Here is a 6,688-nt window from a genome sequence, read left to right as displayed (position 1 = left end):
TGGGTGACCCTGCTGGCACTCAAAATACTGGTGGCATAGCTTCCAGAATGACAGCTACACACAAGGCACCACAGTATGACAAATTGACAGATGAGTGGTGGGTCCCTCACAACAGAAAAATTAAGACATTTCCCGATAAACAGAAATCAAAGGAATTTGTAACAACCAGACCAACTTTACAAAACATACTAAAGGATGTTTTTTGGACTGAAAACCAACAGCAGACAACCACCTGAAATTAACACACATGACAACATCACCAAAAATTCGATTCAGATATTTTTTGTTGTTAGGTGCCATCGAGTTGGTACTGACCCATAGCAACCTTATGCACAGCAGAACGAAACCCTGTCCAATCCTGGGCCAACCTCACTACTGTTGCCACGTTTGAGTCCATCAATGCTGCCACTTGGCCAATCCACCTCGTTGGGGGGGGTGTCTTCCTCTTTTTCTCTGACCTTTACCTTACCAAGACATAGAAGTATCCAAACTAAAATAAACATACAATACTGAAAATAAGGAACCAGAGAAATCAATTTAAAATGAAGTTAACTACAAGCAAAATGAGGGAATCTTATAGGTACAGAATTTTCAAGTGGTGAAGATGACAAGTAGATTTCAAGATAAAACAGACTTTTTAAATGGGGGGGGGGGAAGGGGATTACACGGTAACCTCAGAGAAAATTAATACACATTCCCATCAAAATAAAAGAGAGGAAAATCAGAACGACTTAGTAAACATTAACACAACACAAATGATAATGAAAACCCATGAACAAAATGAACTCAGTGCAGAAAATGATGTGGAACAAAAAAAGCAGCAGCACCACACAAAAAAATCCCTACTCAGCAAAATTACAGCAATTGTAATACCCTATTGACAGTTACATTTAATGTAAATGTATTAAATGCACCAGTGAATAGAATAACAGACTGGATAAGAAAATTAAGATTCTTCAATATGCTGTCTACAAGAGACATCAAAAAGATTGAGACAGCCTAAATGCCCATCAACAGACAAATGGTTAAACAAACACACACACACAATGGAATACTACAAAATGAGAAAGAATAACAGTGAATCTGCAAAACACCTCACAACATGGATGAACCTGGAGGACATTATGCTGTGTGAAATCAGTCAATCACCAGGGCAAATATTGTATGAGACCAATGCTGTAGAAGTTAAGAAAAGGTTTTCTTAGAAATATTATGTGATGATTGGGGGTTTGGGGAAGGAATTACTCTAGCGTAGTGGTTATGAATAGGGCTGTGAACCCAAGGTCAGCAGTTCGAAACTACCAGCTGCTCCGCAGGAGAAAGATGAGGCTCTCTGCTCCCATAAAGATTTACAGCTTCAGAAACCCTATTCAGGGTCACTATGGGTCAGAATCGACTCCACGGCACATAACAACAACAGTTGTGATTATGAATCAGGCTGCAAACCTCAAGGGCAGCAATTTGAAACTCCAGCTGCTCTGCGGGAAAAAGATGAGGCATTCTGCTCCTGCCGTAAAGATTCACAGCCTCAGAAACCCTCTACAAGGTCACTAAGAGTCAGACTTGATGCCACCGCACACTACCACCACCGGGGGTAGACAGAGTCTTGGTGTGACATTGTGGGATAAACCACTGGGCTGCAAGGTTGGTTTGAACCACAAGGTCAGTTGTTCAAACTCATCAGTCACCCCTTGGAAACCCTATACAGGGTAGCTATGAGTTGAATCAACTCAACAGCAGTTAAAAACAACAGAAGATAGACACATGCTAACATGGGTGCCAGGGCAGGCAATAACAAGAGAGAGGTTAGCAGAGGAAGGATGAAGGTAGCAGGAGATACAGAGAAGGCAATAAAGTGAATAGAGGAGAATACTGTTAACTATTGGTACATAATGGGAACTGCAATCATTGTAATGAAGCAAAGTATGTGATTTGTTGAATGTAAAAGTGATGTGAATGCACTCAATTCACACCTTAAAAAAAGAAAAGTAAGGAAACAATTCTATTTAAGACACAATAGAAAAATTGGACACAAATTTAAGCCAGAGCTGTTAAAGACTTGTCCACGGAAAATTACAAGACGTTGTTGTTGTTAAGTGCCATCAAGTTGGTTCCGACTCACAGTGACCCTGTATAAGGTTTCTGAGGAGCAGATGATGGGTTTGAACTGCTGACCTTGTGGTTCGCAATGCAGTGTTAATCCTACAGCACCACACCAGGAGTCCCCAAGCCATTACTGAAAAAATTTAAAGAACAACTACATAAATGAAAGGACATTCCATGTTCATGGATCAGGGGATTTAATATTGTAAAGTTACTACCTAAACATGGAGCTCTGCTAGCACACTGGGTTAGGAATCCGGCTGCTAACCAAAAGGTCAACAGTTCATATCAACCAGCAGCTTCTTGGGAGAAAGAGGAGGCTTTCTGTTCCCAGAAAGATACAACCTCGGAAACCCTATACGGAATTGTTGCGACTGCACACAACCACCACCATCACTTTCTAAAGCAAGCTATATATTCAAATCAAAACAAAATTACAACAGCCTTTTCAGAAATAGAAAAGCTAATCCTTCAATTTATGAAGTACTGTGAAGGGGCCTGGATAGCCAAAGCAATCCCTTGGAAAGGAATGAAGTAAGAGGGACGCGGACGACGAGGGGCAGAGGCGCGGAGGAGGGAGACGCCCCCACTCCCACCCACGCTAGCTGTCTCTGAGTGCCCTGGGCGAGCAGCAGCAAGAAGACTTCAGGGGGCGTCCAGAGGTTGGCGGCAATGGCTGTTGGGAGGAGAAAATGCGGGGAGGTCCCCGACACTCACAGCTCTGGCTTCACAACCGCCGCAGATTGGCGCGCGTCGAGCTGGGCGCAGCGCCGCTTCCCAACGCCCTCCTCAACCGCACCGCCCCCGCGGACTACTGGGCCTGGTCCAAAAGCGTGGGCGCCCCGCCCACGCCCCGTCTCAGTCTCGTCCCGTGCGCGCGCCCCGACGCAAGTACCGCCTTCGTGTCCACGCGCATCCTCAGTCCCTCGCTTCTCGCGCCTTCTACGTGCACGCGCGTAGCCTCAGTCCCGCCCCTCGCGCACGCGGCGCCTCTGGGCCCGAACCCCTTCTTCGTGCATGCGCGAGACAGAGCTCTTTGGTTTGTCTTGTCCCTTTTTTGCAGACCCGATGGCGTCACCTGCTGCCCAGCACCTGCCCGGCGCTCGGGACTGGCATCCCGTGACCCCTCAGAGTCTGAGGCTCCCCACGTACCGCATTCTACTTCCCACATTGCTCCGGGAAGTGAGGGCAGCTCCTGGAAAGGACTGCTCTCCGCACCCGTTCTAATGCTCCCCTGGTCTTCTTTACTCCCCATGCATAAAGGCCCCACAATGTCTCCTCTGTGGGCTGCCCTAGCCTTCATGTTTCAAGGGCATCCTCAGCTTGCAGTGGTCTCACCAGGGGCTGCGGGGGTTGCAAATCACACTCCCTGACGCTGTTATTGGGGGTGATGCCATAATGGTGATGCCAGGAGAGGTGGAGACGCTGAGGGGCAGGGACCAAGGCAGTGGCACCACTACGTATGGTGCCACCATCACCCAGTGCGGTAACTTGCCACTACCCCTGTGCCCCTCTACACCTCCCCGTCACTCGCCAGTCAGGGTGCTGACGCCAGGGAAGGAATGGGCCACTCCTTCCAGGGGACTGCATGGTGACACCAACCCCAGTTACTGCTCACCTGTCACAGCTGCTGGCGACTTAGCAGGAAACTTCTGGGGGCGAAGACACAGTTATGCAAACCCCCTGGCATGGGTCACTTTCTGAGTCGTACCCAGCACATTGCGCGGTCCCAGCGCGTTCGGCAGCTGGACCCCAATTCTCCAGCCCTCTGTGATGCCACCTCTGCCCTTTACCATCTGCGCTCCCAGCGAGACCCACCGGCCATTCTATTGACCACTATCCAAACGTTTCCAAACCTTTCTCACACTCCTGGAATTCCTCAGTACTTGTTCCTCCCCAGTAGCCACCGCCAGTGGAGCATAATGGTGAGAATTTGTTGTTAAGTGCCATCGAGTGGGTTTCAACTCACAGCGACCCCTGTGGGGCAGCTGGTGGATTTGAACTGCTGACTTAGCGGTTAGCAGTCCAGTACTTATGCTGCAGCACTACACTAGGAATCCAGGTTCTAAATCCATTGTTCTCAAGTTCAAACGGAGTTGGACACTTTTAATAGCTCTCCTTTGTAACTGACATGAGGTTAGGCTTTGTCAGAAGAGGGCGCTGGAAGAACACTGCAGACAGGGGTCTTCTCTCCTATTCAGAGATTCTTGTTCCTCCCACCCTGTGCTGCTAGGAATAGGTATGGTGGTATTCAGCAGTGCTTAGTCCCCATTAAGTCTGTATACCCAGTGAGTCAGGCACATACCCCAAGGATGAATTTCACAGCTCAATCTGCCAACACCCCTACCTCATCCACCCCACTAAGCACCCCAAGAAACTTTTCCTGTATACCAAACCCAGCCTCAGTTTCCTGTCAGCCAGTATTGACAAAACCTGTACACTTAGGAGTATTTCCTACTTGTTCTGCAACGTGGAATAACTCTGACCCCAGGACCAATGAACTCCACCAAGTGAGCCACAACTGTACATCCAGCTAGGTCTGATCCCCAACTTTTCAAGTTTTTTTAATTTTCCTTGTGTATTTTCCCTGAGCTCTAGGATAGTCTTCAGAGTTCTCTTAACCTATTTGTAGACAATCCCTGTTAGAATTGTTAAGTGCTATCAAATTAGTTCTGACCTATAGCAACCCTGTGCAGGGTTTCCAAGGAGCGTCTGGTGAGCCTGAACTGCCAATCTTGTGGATCCAACCAACTTTGCAGTCCAGCGTATTAACCCTCAGCACCACACCAGGACTCTCCGTTATAAATAACGATCCTTTAAGCTTCCCTGTTCAAATGACTGTATGGTTTCTGTTTCCTTACTGGGTCACAGTCTGATAAAATTGCTTACACACGTACTGGGTGATCTTGAGCAAATTTCTTAACCCTTCAGACCCTCTGATGTACCATAAGCATACTACAAGTGCAACTCAAAAGTATTGCTACAAAAATCATAAAAATTTTATTAAACAAAAATATCCAACTGGGAAGCTATTGTTTTCCAGTATATCCTCCATTCTTCCCCCAAAGAATTCCCTACACTTCAATTTAAAGAATGTCAAAATGACAGTTTGAGCATCCTTGAGGGACTCAAATCATGATCCTTTTAAGTTCTTTGAGGTTTGAGAATAAAAAGAAGCCTGAAGGGACAATATCAGGGCTAGAGTGTGGATGAGTTAAGGTTTCCCAACAAAATTTTCATAGGACAGCTTTGCCACATTAGAACAAAGAGCAGGTACACTGTCACAAGGAAAAACAATTCCTTGGCACAACTTTCCTGACTTGTATTTCACTGAAATTGTTTTCAATGTTCTTTAAGAAAAACAACTTCTTAATAGGTTCTTGTGATGGTCCTGTGTCCTTTGTGAAAATCTATCAAGATTATGCCTTGAGAATCCCCAGAAAATATAACCTTCTGTTTCTCTGCTATTCATTAGGTTTTCAGTGACTAAATATTCTGAAGTAGTTAATCTCTCCCTTCTTCCTAGTCTGTCTTCATCTGGAAGTTCATCTAAAACCTGTCCACCGTGGGTAGCCTGCTGGTATTTAAAATGTTTGTGGCATAGCTTCCAGAATACAGCAAGTCACAAGCCACCACAGTACAACAAACTGACAGATGAGTGGTGGTGGAATCTGTACATGAACCAACAGGCAGTTGTATGAACAGAACCTGGGAACACTGAATGGTTTAAAATTTAGAAAGGTGTGCAATAGTGTTGTATTCTTTCATTCAACCTGTATGCTGAGCAAATAATCTGAGAAGCTGGGTTATATGAAGAAAAACATGGCATCAGGACTGGAAGAAGACTCATTAACAACCTGCAATATGCAGATGATGTAACCTTGCTTGCTGAAAGTGAAAAGGACTTAAAATATTTACTGAGGAAGATCAAAGAGCACAGACTTCGGTATGGATTGCATATCAGTGTAAAGAAAACAAAAATTCTCACCACTGGACCAATAAACAACATTCTTATCAATGGAGAAAAGATTGAAGTTGTCAAGGACTTCATTCTTCTTGGATCAACTATCAACACTCACGGAAGCAGCAGTCAAGAAATCAAAGGACGTATTGCTTTAGGCAAATCTGCTGCACAAGACCTTTTTAAAGTATTGAAGAGCAAAGATGTCAGCTTGAGGACTAAGGTGTGCCTGACCCAAGCCATGGTATTTTCAATCACTTCATGTGCATGCGACAACTGGACAGTGAATAAGGAAGATCTTAGAAGAATTGATGCTTTTGAGTTATGGTGTTGGAGGAGAATATTGAAAGTACCAGGGACTTCCAAAAGAACCAATAGATGTGTTTTGGAACAAGTGCAGCCAGAGTGTTCCTTGGAGGCCAAGATGGCCAAACTTCATCTCTCACACTTCAGGAGGGACCAGTCGCTGGAGAAGGATATCATGTTTGGTAGGGTGGAGGGTCAGAACAAAGAGGAAGACCCCCAGCAAGGTGGATTGGCAAAGTGGCAGCATCAATGGACTCAAGTGCAGCAACAATTGTGAGGTTGGCCCAGGATCGGGCAGTGTTTCGTTCTGTTGTGCAT

Source organism: Chrysochloris asiatica, unplaced genomic scaffold, assembly GCF_000296735.1.
Source record: "Chrysochloris asiatica unplaced genomic scaffold, ChrAsi1.0 scaffold00348, whole genome shotgun sequence".
NCBI classification, from domain to species: domain Eukaryota; kingdom Metazoa; phylum Chordata; class Mammalia; order Afrosoricida; family Chrysochloridae; genus Chrysochloris; species Chrysochloris asiatica.
Note: the sequence above shows the minus strand (reverse complement) of the source record.